General features: G+C 40.1%; 1 protein-coding gene across 5 annotated transcripts in view; it reads left to right on the top strand.

The window, feature by feature from the left end:
* GJC1 (gap junction protein gamma 1) overlaps positions 1-13201 on the top strand; it is a 35477-nt gene that overhangs the window by 8478 nt on the left and 13798 nt on the right. Inside the window, exon 1 of one of the 5 annotated variants that reach the window (XM_042915504.1) lies at positions 6392-6414. The exons of 3 other annotated variants lie outside the window; for them this stretch is intronic. The gene's annotated coding sequence lies outside the window, so the exon portion shown is untranslated. Of the gene's footprint in view, positions 1-6391; positions 6415-8783; positions 8941-13201 lie in introns of those variants that run through there. One more of the 5 variants, XM_042915506.1, reaches the window with a different exon arrangement.

Here is a 13201-nt window from a genome sequence, read left to right as displayed (position 1 = left end):
GTTCAGTCAGTTAAGCGTCCAACTCTTGATTTCAGCTCAGGTCATGATCCCAGGGTTGTGGGATGGAGCCCTGCATCTGCCTCTGCACTGAGCCTGGGGCCTGCTTGGGATTCTCTCTTTCCCTGTGCCCCTCTCCCCTGCTCATGTGCACTCTATCTCAAAAAAATAGTAAATTAAAAAATAACAATAATAATAAAGTAATCTCTACACCCAGTGTGGAGCTTGAACTCACAATCCCCAGATCAAGAATCTCATGCTCCTCCAACTGAGCCAGCCAGGTGCCCTTTCATGTTAATTTAGAATCAGTTTGTCTGGTTCCTAAGAAATCCTTTTGGCATTGTATTTTAGATTGCATTACATTTTAGATCAATTTAGGGAGAACTAATATCTTAAGATGGCTTTTGTATCCAAGAACATGGAATGTTTTGTCCTAAGAATTTAAGTTTTTGGTGTTCCTTGGCAGTAATTTTTAAGTGTTCTTCATTTAAAATCTCTGTTTCTTGTTAGTCTTTTCCTAAGTATTTCACCTATTTGTTGCTATTTTATTATTTAATATTTTTTTAAGTTTATTTTTATTTATTTTGAGAGGGAAAATAGCAAGCAGGGGAGGGGCAGAGAGAGACGGAGACAGAATCCCAAGCAGGCTCTGTGCTGCCAGCACAGAACTCAGTACAGAGCCCAGTGTGGGGCTGCAACTCAGGAACTGTGAGTCTAACTGCAAGATCATGACCTGATCCGAAGTCAAGAGTCAGATGCTTAACCTACTGAGCCACCCAGGCACCCCCTTTTTTTTTCCTTAATTTTTATTCATTTATTTATTTTTAATATTTATTTTTGAGAGAGAGACAGAGACGGAGTGTGAGTGGGAGAGCGGCAGAGAGAGAGGGAGACACAGAATCCAAAGCAGGCTCCAGGCCTGAGCTGTCAGCATAGAGCCCGACTCGGGGCTTAAACTCATGAACCACGAGGTCATGACCTGGCTGAAGTCAGACACTTAACCAACTGAGCCACCCAGGCTCCCCTCTTTGTTGCTGTTTTATTTATTTATTTATTTAAAAACATTTTTTTTAATGTTTATTTATTTTTGAGACAGGGAGAGACAGCATGACGGGGGAGGGTCAGAGAGAGAGGGAGACACAAGAATCTGAAACGGGCTCCAGGCTCTGAGCTGTCAGCACAGAGCCTGACGCGGGGCTCAAACTCAATGGACCGCAAGATCATGACCTGAGCCGAAGTCGGATGCTTTAACCGACTGAGCCACCCAGGCGCCCCTCTTTTTTGCTGTTTTAAATGAGACTTTTCTTCAGTTATATTTATATTGCTTGTATATTATAATCAGCTTTTTCAGTGACTTTATGCGTGGTCTGAAAATAAAATTAAACAGTACACCCACATAGTATAGCAAAAAGATCATTAGGTCCCAAGTTGTATTCTAGGCTTTGCAGCTTATTAGTTGTGTGAGCTTAAGCACATTATCCTGATCTTTAATATCCTCTTAGGTAAAATAAGGATATAGTCTCATACTCAGATATCAAACAATGGGCCACTGCAGAATTATTGAAAGATAACCTTAGAATCCATGCAGGTATTATCTGTGAACTATATAAATAGTGTCTTACAAATATATATGACCTTTTCAAATGTATATATAAATAATATTATAAATAAATTACAAGTTTATTTTATTTTTATTTTTATTTTTTTTATTTTTTTTAATTTTTTTTTTCAACGTTTTTATTTATTTTTGGGACAGAGAGAGACAGAGCATGAACGGGGGAGGGGCAGAGAGAGAGGGAGACACAGAATCGGAAACAGGCTCCAGGCTCCGAGCCATCAGCCCAGAGCCTGACGCGGGGCTCGAACTCACGGACCGCGAGATCGTGACCTGGCTGAAGTCGGACGCTTAACCGACTGCGCCACCCAGGCGCCCCTACAAGTTTATTTTAAAACTTTAACAGTTTATAGTAAAGTTTTATCTTTTTGTGTTTTTTCCAAAATCAGATACTATATGTATCGCCACTATTATATAGGGCTCTAGAAACTTGTAATTACTACATAAAGTCTCTCAGACCCTAAAAATGAGGGGCTACTGGCCTAGCTGATCTGTAACATTTCTTTTAACACTAATAGTGTGTGAGCCTATGTAACTGTAACTTAAAAAAATTTTTTTTTAATGTTTATTTTAATTTTGAGAGAGAGAGAGAGAGAGAGAGAGAGAGAGAGAGAGAATTGAAGCAGGCTCCAGGCTCCAAGCTGTTAGCACATAGCCCAACCTGAGCCGAAGTCGGAGGCTCAATGGACTGAGCCACCCAGGCGCCCCAAGATAATGATTTTTAAGCTTAAATGTCAAAAGTGTGTTCCTGGGATCTTTCTCTCTCCCTCTTTAAAAAAAAAATTGTTTTTTAATGTTTATTTTTGAGAGAGAGACAGTGTGTGAGTGGGGGAGGGGAGGAAGAGAGGGAGACACAAAATCTGAAGCAGGCTCCAGGCTCCGAGCTGTCAGCACAGAGCCTGATGCAGGGCTTTAACTCATGAACTGTGAGATCATGACCTGAGCTGAAGTTGGACGCTCAACTGACTGAGCCACCCAGGTGCCCCTCCCTCTTTTTTTAATAAAAAAAATTTTTTTTTTTATAAATTTTTTTTTTCAACGTTTTTTATTTATTTTTGGGACAGAGAGAGACAGAGCATGAACGGGGGAGGGGCAGAGAGAGAGAGGGAGACACAGAATCGGAAACAGGCTCCAGGCTCCGAGCCATCAGCCCAGAGCCTGACGCGGGGCTCGAACTCACGGACCGCGAGATCATGACCTGGCTGAAGTCGGACGCTTAACCGACTGCGCCACCCAGGCGCCCCAATAAAAATTTTATTTTTAAGTAATCTCTACAGCCAACATGGGATTCAAACTCCCAACCCCGAGATCAAGAATTGCATGCTCTTCTAACTGAGCCAGCCAGGCACCCCTTAGGATCTCTTTTAATAGACCTGAAGAGTAGCCTGTCTAGATTTGTATAGAAAATGCTTTCATGAGAAAAGCCATATAATACTTTCTGAAAGGGGTTTTATTGTTCATGTGTCTAACTCGACTAGCTTGCTTTGACCTTACATTCTAGTTCAGTAGTAGATGTTCATGTTATTCAGAGTAAAAGCTTTGTATATATTTATTGTATGTTGAGCAGGTCAAGCAGATGTGCACTTCTCAGATTGACTTAGGAAAGTTTTTCTTTGAGTTTGGACAAATCGTTAGGAATTGGGAGAGTGTCTCAGAGTGTCTCAGTTCTATTGAATTGTGTATCTGAAGCCATTGTATCCTATTATACTTGAACTCAGAAAAGAAGAGGATGGAAAATGTGTTTATGATTTGAGGTATATCCTGGGAAGGAAACTATATATGCATAGCTTGCAAAGCATTCTACTGAATAGATTTATTTTGGCTACCAGTTAATTATGGTTACTAGTTCAATGAGAAATTTAAATCAGGCTTAGTATGTATGTATGTATGTATGTATGTATGTATGTATGTATTTATTTATTTAGAGAAAGAGAGAGAGAGAGAATCCCACGTGGGCTCCGCACAGTCAGTGCGGAAGTGCAGAGCCTGATGCGGGTCTTGAACCCACAAACTGTGAGATCATATCCTGAGCTGAAACGCTGAACTGACTGAGTCACTCAGGTGCCTGAGAATATTTTTAAAGTAAGCTCTTTGCGTAACATGGCACTCGAACTCACTACTACCTGGAGATCAAGAATAGCACACTCCATAGACTGAGCCAGCCAGGTGCTCCCTGCCCTGCCCTTTAGCATTTTATTTATTTGTTTGTTTTTAAAGTTGATTCATTTATTTTGAGAGAGAGAGAGGAAGAGAGAATCCCAAGCAGGCTCCACACTGTCAGCATGGGCCTGACATATGTCTCGAGCCCATGAATAGTGAGATCATGATCTGAGCTGAAACCAAGAGCCTAACGCTTAACTGACGGAGCCACCCAGGCACCCCAGAAAATGCTCTTTTTTAAAAAAAAATGTTTAATTTTTTGAGAGAGAGCAAGCCAGGGAGGAGCAGAGAGAGAGACAAACCCCAAGCAGGCTCCATGCCGTCAGCGCAGAGCCTCATGTGGGCTTGAACCATGAGCCATGAGATTGTGACCTGAGCTCAACCAACTGAGCCACCCAGACACACCCCTACACGCCCTGGAAAATGCTTTTAATAGAAGTTTGTTTCCTACTGGGATCTTAGAGCTTACTTTTTTTTTTTTTTTTAAGTTTATTTTCTACTGGTTTTTATTTATTTTGCCTCAGAACTGTCATTTTTTTCCCTTTGTGGTTTGAAATTACGTAAATATCAGCATGGTTACTCAAAGTAAGGAAATGGAGATGAGATCAGTGCTCAGAATAGTGATCTTTTAAGATTCCAGTTTAGCTAATCTTCAGAGCATTAAAGTAACATGATTTTGGTTTAAATAATTTACCTAGTGTAGTATATTAACATTTAGTATTTTCTCTTGGAAGAAATGTCCCTTGGGTTTGTACTGAATATTATGGGCATATTCTTGTCCCAATAGAAGAATCCTTGATACAAAGTAGAGAAAATTAAGTAGAGTGATTAGGACAGGAAGTAAGAGTTTTATAACATTTTCACATGTCAAATAAACATTTAATAGAACTCACTTATAATGGAGACTGGTAAGTTTTTGGTGGCTACTTTAATAATCATTTTCTAAAATAAAGGTGTCTCTTTCCAAATACTCAGCTCAGATAGTAACCAGCAGGTAGCAATTATAACTATATATTTCAAGGGAATGTTGGATATGTTAATTTTCTGTGTTGCTTCTGGACCATTTTATAGTGAGTTTCTAAAGGAATGAGAGGAGCAACAGTATGATAGTAAGCTGCTATATAAGCCATCATGTCAGAATACTACTCTTTTGGGGCACCTGGCTCGCTCAGGGTGGTGAGTTTGGGCCCCATGTTGGGTGTAGAGATTGCTTAAATAAATAAACTTAAAAGAAAATCTTAAAAAATATACTACCATCTTGTGATACACTCTTACAAATTAAGAATTACCCTCTAGACTCTCTTTTACTCTGGAGTAGAATTTTATATAAGTTCTGTCTTGGACCCCTGTATACAGGGGTGGGTAGTAACTGTATCAATGGCTCTATGAGATCGTTATACTTTTCTGTGATCTATCCATTACTTAATTAGGTCTTTATGAATGTATGCAAAATGAAATTTGTACCCGACCTACTTTTTAAATTTCCCTCAAGGCTTTTGTTGCATAGGAAAGCTTTGCCAACTCCATTATTACATGTTTATTGTAGAAAATACTGAAAAAGCAAATTGAAGAGAAATCGTTCATAGGCCATTGTTAATGTTGATGTATTTCCTTTCAAGCATATTATGTTACTGGAGGTTTTTTGTTTTTTGTCTCTTTACTACATGTGAGCATTTTCCCATATAATGAAATATTCTATTTATTTTAAAAAGTTTATTTATTTTGAGAGAGAGAGAGAGCGCACGTTCATGCACGTGAGCCTGGGAGGGGCAGAGAGAGAGGGAGAGAGAGAATCCTGAGTAGGCTTCATGCTTTTCAGCAGAGCCTGATGTGGGGCTCCATCTAACAAACCACAAGATCATGACCTCAGCCAAAATCAAGAGTCGGATGCTTAACTGACTGAGCCACCCATGTGCCCCTGAAATACTCTTTGTAAACGGGTCACAAATTGTCAGGGTATATATATTCAGCTATAAGATATCTGGCTCAATATTATTTAAGTTTCTTTTTTTTTCTATTGCTAGCATGAAAGAAAAGGAGACAAGAGTGTAAATTGATACAACTCCCTTTGGAAAAGTACTAACTTATTGAAGCTGACATAACAATTTTGCTTCTAGGTATTCAACAGGAATTCATACATATATTCACCAGAAGACCTATACGGAATGTTCATAGTAGCATTATTCATAATATCCTCAAACTGGAAACTGCTCAAATGCCCATCAGCAGTGGAATGAATAAATTTGTGATATAGTCACACAATGGCAATATAATAAAGCAAAGAGAATGAACAGACTGGAGCTAAATGCAGCAGGATTGGTGACTCTCAACAGATGCTGAACAAAAGCAGTCAGGCACAAAAGAGTATATTCTTTATGATTCTGATACAAGAGAGTCCATTTTGTAGGATTCCATTTATATTTTTTTTTAATTTTTTTTTTTTTAATGTTTATTTATTTTTGACAGAGAGAGAGAGACAGAGCATGAGCAGGGGAGAGGCAGAGAGAGACGGAGACACAGAATCGAAAGCAGGCTCCAGGCTCTGAGCTGCCAGCACAGAGCCTGATGCGGGGCTAGAACTCACAGACCGCGAGATCATGACCTGAGCCGAAGTCGGACGCTCAACCGACTGAGCCACCCAGGTGCCCCCCATTTATATTAAGCTCAAGAACAGGGTAAACCAGTGGGTCTCAGTGTGGTGTAATATTGTTCCCCAAGGGGCATTTGGCAGTGTCTGGAGGCATCTTTGGTTGCCACAACTGGAAGAGACCAGGGTTGCTTCAGAGCACCCTACAGTGCACACAACTGTCTCATAACAAAGACCTATCCCTGGGCTAAAGTACTCTGTACTGTTAAAGGTAAGGGTGGCGGTTTCCCTTTGGGTAGGAAGGGTGTGATCGTTTTTGATTTTAGTGCTGGTTGCATAGGTGTATTCAGTTTGTGAAAGTTCATTGAGCTGCATGCTTCTGTTTATCTTCTGTAGGTATTTTACACTGCAATCAAAAATTTGTATGAAAATCAGACTTCACATAAAAATCCAGGTCAAAGGCATCTTGTTTTCATTTTTTCTTTTCATTTTTTTTTTTTAACGTTTATTTATTTATTTATTTATTTTTTTTTTTTTTTTCAACGTTTATTTATTTTTGGGACAGAGAGAGACAGAGCATGAATGGGGGAGGGGCAGAGAGAGAGGGAGACACAGAATCGGAAACAGGCTCCAGGCTCTGAGCCATCAGCCCAGAGCCTGACGCGGGGCTCGAACTCACGGACCGCGAGATCGTGACCTGGCTGAAGTCGGACGCCCAACCGACTGCGCCACCCAGGCGCCCCAACGTTTATTTATTTTTGAGACAGAGAGAGACAGAGCATGAACAGGGGAGGGTCAGAGAGAGGGAGACACAGAATCTGAAACAGGCTCCAGGCTCTGAGCTATCAGCACAGAGCCTGACGCGGGGCTTGAACTCACGGACCGCGAGATCATGACCTGAGCCGAAGTCGGCCGCTTAACCGACTGAGCCACCCAGGCGCCCCTTGTTTTCATTTTTTAACCTTTATTTATTTTTGAGAGAGAGTGCGAGCAGGGGAGGGGCATAGAGAGAGGGAGACAGAAACCAAAGCAGACTCCAGGCCCTGAGTGGTCAGCACAGAGTCCGATGTGGGGCTCGACCTCATGAACTGCGAGATCATGTTCTGAGCCAAAGTCAGACGCTTAACCAACTGAGCCACTCAGGCACCCCTCGAAGACTTCTTTTGAAAGATAGGACAGTCTGATAACTCCCATAGTTGTAGCTAATAAGCAGTAGCCCCCCCCCCCCCCCCCCCCCCCCCCCACACCCTTTGGTTGGTGCCTGTTTTCCAGGCCCCATTTTCTTGTTTCAGTTACTTATATCCCCTCACTGGTATCTTAAACAGCTTGAGTGAGATAGAATTCATACACACCATACAGTTTACCTATTTGAAATGTACAATTCAAAAATTTTATTATATTCACAGGGTTGTGTAGCCATCACCACAATTTAATTTTAGAATCTTTTCATTCCTCCAAAAAGAAACCTCATACTTACTAGCAGTCACTCCCTCCCCCCACCCCACCCCACCCCACCCCACCATCTCTTTCAGGTCTAGGCAACCACTAGTCTTAGTTTTTGTCATTAAATAATTGTATGCATTTGAATTTTGTGGTCTCTTTTCTAAAACAGGATTTATAGTAGTTATGCAGTATTTCATCATGAAGTTATGTCGTAAATTGTATAAAGTTTATCTTATATTGGGCACTTATTTTAGATAAATTACTAGATGTGGAATTACTGATCAAAGGATATAAACATTTTAAAGTTCCTGATAAATATTAACCACAGTGCCTTCCGGAAAGGTTGTATCAGACTGCCCTCACCATCAGTGGATGATGGTATTTTTTTGCAAATTTTATGTTGTCATATTGGACAACATGTAGTTATATGCAGTCATATTGGAAATGTTACACATTTTTTATTTTGTCTTAGACATGTTCATTCTCCTAGACTGATGATTATTCAGACAGTTGATTTGACCTAAACTCAGGCTGTTTTGGACAAGTGTACCAATATTGTCCTTTTTTACATGAAGACAGTACCACTTAGGATGTGAATGAATGCATTATCCCAGGTTCCCCTTACTTCTCCAGCTGGTTCCTGAAGGTTCTTACATTTAAACAGAGTGGCTTTTTGCCCGCACAAATTGACACTTCAGCTCATAGTGATGTACTTTGTTTCCTTGTTGGTTAATAGAGCCGAGATTTCAAACTACTTTCCACTAGGTTTTATAATTTGACTCACAATAAATTAAATTTTGTGTTTCTCCAATAATGTCCATAGCCAAGACCTCTTTTGAAAACAAGTTGTTTGTGTGTTTGTAATACATAGATTACTGTTTGCTAGTGAGCTGCCATGATGCTTTTGCTTAGAAATTGTCACTAGCTAGTTATTAAACCTCTATTATCGCTCATGCAGAATTAACTTCCACTTAAAGCATTCCAGTTAAACAAAACTTCATTGTAAACCCTTTAATTGATGCCTTGTCTCTGCACATAAAGCAGTCTCATTCAGGAGTGTGAGTCACTAGCACGATTCTTAGTGGATTGCTCAGCTCATGATCTGGGATGCCCAGATAGTTAATACTTTAGAATCATGGTGAGTCAATATTACATTTTTTTAGTTTTATTCAACCATAAATTTTCCGGGGGGATGACTGTTTGGGAAATGCCTTTTTGAAAATTTGACATCTTGTCATTGTTTCATTTCACTGCAGTTACTTCTTTCCTGCTCCTTAGAGTTCTGAATGCCACATAATTTGTTGGTTGTTTTATGAATTTTATTCTGCCTGAGGTTATTTTCATTAAATGTTAATAGGCAAGATCTTAGAAATCATCTGATATTCTCCACTTATTTCACAAATGAAAAAAAAAATCGGGGTGGGGTGGGGAGAAATACTCCTGAAGTGCCTGTTAGAATCTCTTACCTCCAAGTTCAGTGCTTGCACTGTCTTGTTGTCATAAAATTCAAGGTTAGGAATCACTATTCTAGAATATTAGTTTTAGTTCATCCTGGACTTTGTTTTTATTAAGACACATTTTTTTAATGTTTATTTTTGAGAGAGTTAGAGACAGAGTGTGAGTGGTCATGATCTCACGGTTCGTGGGTTCAAGCCCCACGTTGGGCTCTGTGCAGACAGCTTGGAGCCTGCTTCAGATTCTGTGTCTCCCTCTGTCTTTCTCTGCCCCTCCCCCACTCACATTCATATTCTCTCTCTCTCTCTCTCTCTCTCTCTCAACAATAAATAATAAATAAATTTTTTTTAATTTATTAAGGATTTGAGAGAGCTGGCCGACTCCCTATATGCCCAGAGGGCCAGAGACCAACCCCACTGGGGCAAGTCTCCAAGAGACTCCACTGCTGGCATTAGATCACACTGCGGCTGAGCCCAGGACCCAGAAGCTGGGACCCCTGAAAGTTGGTAGCTCTCCCTTGCTCAGTCCTGCTCTCCCCAGAGCAGACTTTGCCAGATCCTTCCTGCTGTCCGTGGAATTACTCTTGATGGTGCATCTCACCAGCAGAGCACACACAGATCACAGGCTTGACCCTCAGTTTCGAGGAACTCTGAGAAAATGAGTTGGGTTTCTTTTTATTTTAATTTTTTTTAATGTTTATTTATTTTTGAGAGACAGAGTACAAGTGGGGGAGGGGCAGAGAGAGAGGGAGACAACAGAATCTGAAGCAGGCTCCAGACACTGAGCTGTCAGCACAGAGCCCAGTGCCAGGCTCGAACTCATGAACTGTGAGATCATGACCTGAGTTGAAGTTGGATGGTTAACCAACTGAGCCACCCAGGCGCCCCTGTTTTTAATTTTTTTTTTTTTTTAACGTTTATTTATTTTTGAGACAGAGAGAGACAGAGCATGAACGGGGGAGGGGCAGAGAGAGGGAGACACAAGAATCGGAAACAGGCTCCAGGCTCCGAGCTGTCAGCACAGAGCCCGACGCGGGGCTCGAACTCACAGACCACGAGATCGTGACCTGAGCCGAAGTCGGCCGCTCAACCGACTGAGCCACCCAGGCGCCCCCCCTGTTTTTAATTTTTAAAAGAAACTAAGATTTTAAAATCTGGTTTGTAATAGGCTTGGGGTGTTTTTTGTTTGTTTTTTAATTAGAGGGAGATTAAAACTTGGCTCTGACCCATTTGGACTTTGTTGTTGCATTTGTAAAACATTTAGAATTTAGCACTACTTACTTGAAAAATTTTAATTTCCTGTTTATTATAGTTTCGTTTAGATTAAAAATTGACAAGGGACAAGTTATTGGGTTTTTTTGTTGTTGATTTGGAACCCTTGGGAGCTTTTTTTACATGAGTCTATTCCAAAGATATATATGAAAGTGGTATTTTTGGATTAACTGTTTTTGTGGCCAACGTTATAGTAAAGAGCTTGCAATGGAAAAAATGAATCAGATAAACTGAAAAGTAAAGCATTTCCCTGTAGTGTCACTACACTATAAAATATGTTGAAAGTTAACAGATGATTTTAGTTTGCTTCTTCTAGTTCTCTGTTGTTTAGCATATATAACTGTATAGTAAATATCTCTTGAATACAACTGTAGTTTTTAAAACGTGTTTGTAAATATCCTACAAACTACTGCATTGCAAGCTTCTTGATGATAGATAAGTACCAATTGCATGAATGAATTTTAGTCTAAAACTTTTTTATCCTTTTGTGGTATTAACATAAAATTTATCATTTTAACCGTTTTCTAAAGTGTATAACTTTGGGGCACCTGGGTGGCTCAGTTGGTTAAGCGTCTGACTTCAGTTCAGGTCATGATCTCTGGTTCATGAGTTCGAGCCCCACATCAGGCTCACTGCTGTCTGCACAGAACCTGTTTCAGATCCTGTCTCCCCCTCTGTCTGCCCCTCCCCCATTCATGCTCTCCCCCTCTCTCTCAAAAATAAATGAACATTAAAAATATATTTAAAAAATGAATTAAAAATTAAAAAATTAAAAAATATAATGTGTATAGCTTTGGGGCATTAAGTAAATTTATATCGTTGTATGACCATCTCCCGAACTTTTGAATCTTCCCAGCAGAAACTGTACCCATTAAACACTAGTTCCCTGTTCCTCTCAGCCCCTGGCAATCACCATTTTATTTTCTGTTTCTATGAATTTGACTATTGTAGGTACCTCATGTAAGTACAATCATGTAACATTTGCCTTTTGTGACTGACTTCTTTCACTTAACAAAATGTTGTCAAGGTTCATCCATGTGTCAGAATTTCCTTCCTTTCGAGGCTGAAAAATATTCCATTGTATATTACAAAATGTCATGTTTTGTTTATTCATCTGTCAGTGGACAGTTGGGTTGCTTCTACCTTTTTTGGCTCTTGTGAATAATTCTACAGTGAACACGAGTATACAAAATCTCTTGGCATCTCTGCTTTTGTTTCTTTCACTATATACCCAGGAGAATTGCTAGATCATAAGGTAATTGTATATTTAATATTTTGAGGAAACTGTAACCGAACTGTTTTCTATAGCAACTGCACCATTTTAGATTCCCACCAGCAGTGCTCAACAAGGATCCAGTTTCTCCATGGCTTTGTTGACATTTGTTCTTCTCTTTTCTTTTTTGGTAATAGCCATCTTGATGGGTGTGATGTGGTATCTCATGGTTTTTGTTTGAATTTCCCTAGTGATTGTGATAGTCTAAAACTTCTTATAATTTAAACTCTTATTAACCCAGACTTTGTTTCTTAAAAAATATATTGAAATCATTGGTGAGGAAATGAGGGAACCAGATTCTCATACTCTGATAGTGGAAATATAAATAAATAGGTACCGGCTTTTTGGAAGGGTAATTTAGTAATACAAATCAAAAGCTTTAGAATTTTTGGAGAGCTAGAGGGCAAAGAAATTGACCTTTTTTTGTAAACGTGCAAAAATATCTTTTGCAATGTACAACGGTTCACCAGCAATTCTTTTAGAAATGGGTGTGTGTACCGAGTTGAGTATTACAACAGACCACTATAAACAACCTACATGTTCAACCATGGAAGCTTGGTTAGATTCTGATTCGGTAGGTCTGGGAGTGGCAGTTGGGTAAATAGAATGTGAGAATGAGCGTTTTCAACACGCGCTCTGGGTAATTCTGATGAAGGTGGTCTGTGGACCACATGTAAGGTTCCTTTATTCATCACTACTTACATGCTTTAATTTGAGGTTCCATGGTATGCTAAGACTCTCTTGCAAACTGGTCTTTGACTTCCCTGTTCAGCCTTCTCTATGGCTACTTCCCAAACATTCTTCATCATATTCTAGTCTAAGAGGCTTCTTCTTTTTTTTTTTTTTTAACTTTTATTTATTTTTGAGAGACAGCATGAATGAGGGAGGAGCAGAGAGAGAGGGAGACACAGAATCCAAAGCAAGCTTCAGGCTCTGAGCTGTCAGCACAGAGCCTGATGTGAGGCCCGAACCCATTAACTATGAGATCATAACCTGAGCCAAAGTTGGATGCTCAACCAACTGAGCCACCCAGGCACTCCTGACATTATTTTTTTCAAGGTTCATCCATGTTGTGTAACATTTTAAGGGGAATTTGTTGGGGGGGGGGGGTGGTTGCCATGGAATGTCTGCTTGTGTCCCTTGCCCCTCTCTTTTTGGATTGTTGGGTGTTCTGGGGGGTAGGTTTTTGTTGTTTTTGTTTTTGTTCTTGGAACTCTTTATATAGTAGAGAGATTAGGTCTCTACCTAGGAAAGAGTTACCAAGGGGGTACCTGGCTGGCATGCCTAGTAACTGAGTTAGCCAGGCACCCCAGGGGGGACATTTCATTAAGGAAGTGACTTTTGAGCAGACTTGAATGAGAAAGTCCTGCCAGTATTGATGAAAACAGCGTTCCAAGCAG

This window comes from Panthera leo, chromosome E1 (genome assembly GCF_018350215.1).
Source record: "Panthera leo isolate Ple1 chromosome E1, P.leo_Ple1_pat1.1, whole genome shotgun sequence".
In the NCBI taxonomy this organism is placed as follows: Eukaryota; Metazoa; Chordata; class Mammalia; order Carnivora; family Felidae; genus Panthera; species Panthera leo.
This window is presented reverse-complemented; position numbering and strand designations above follow the sequence as displayed.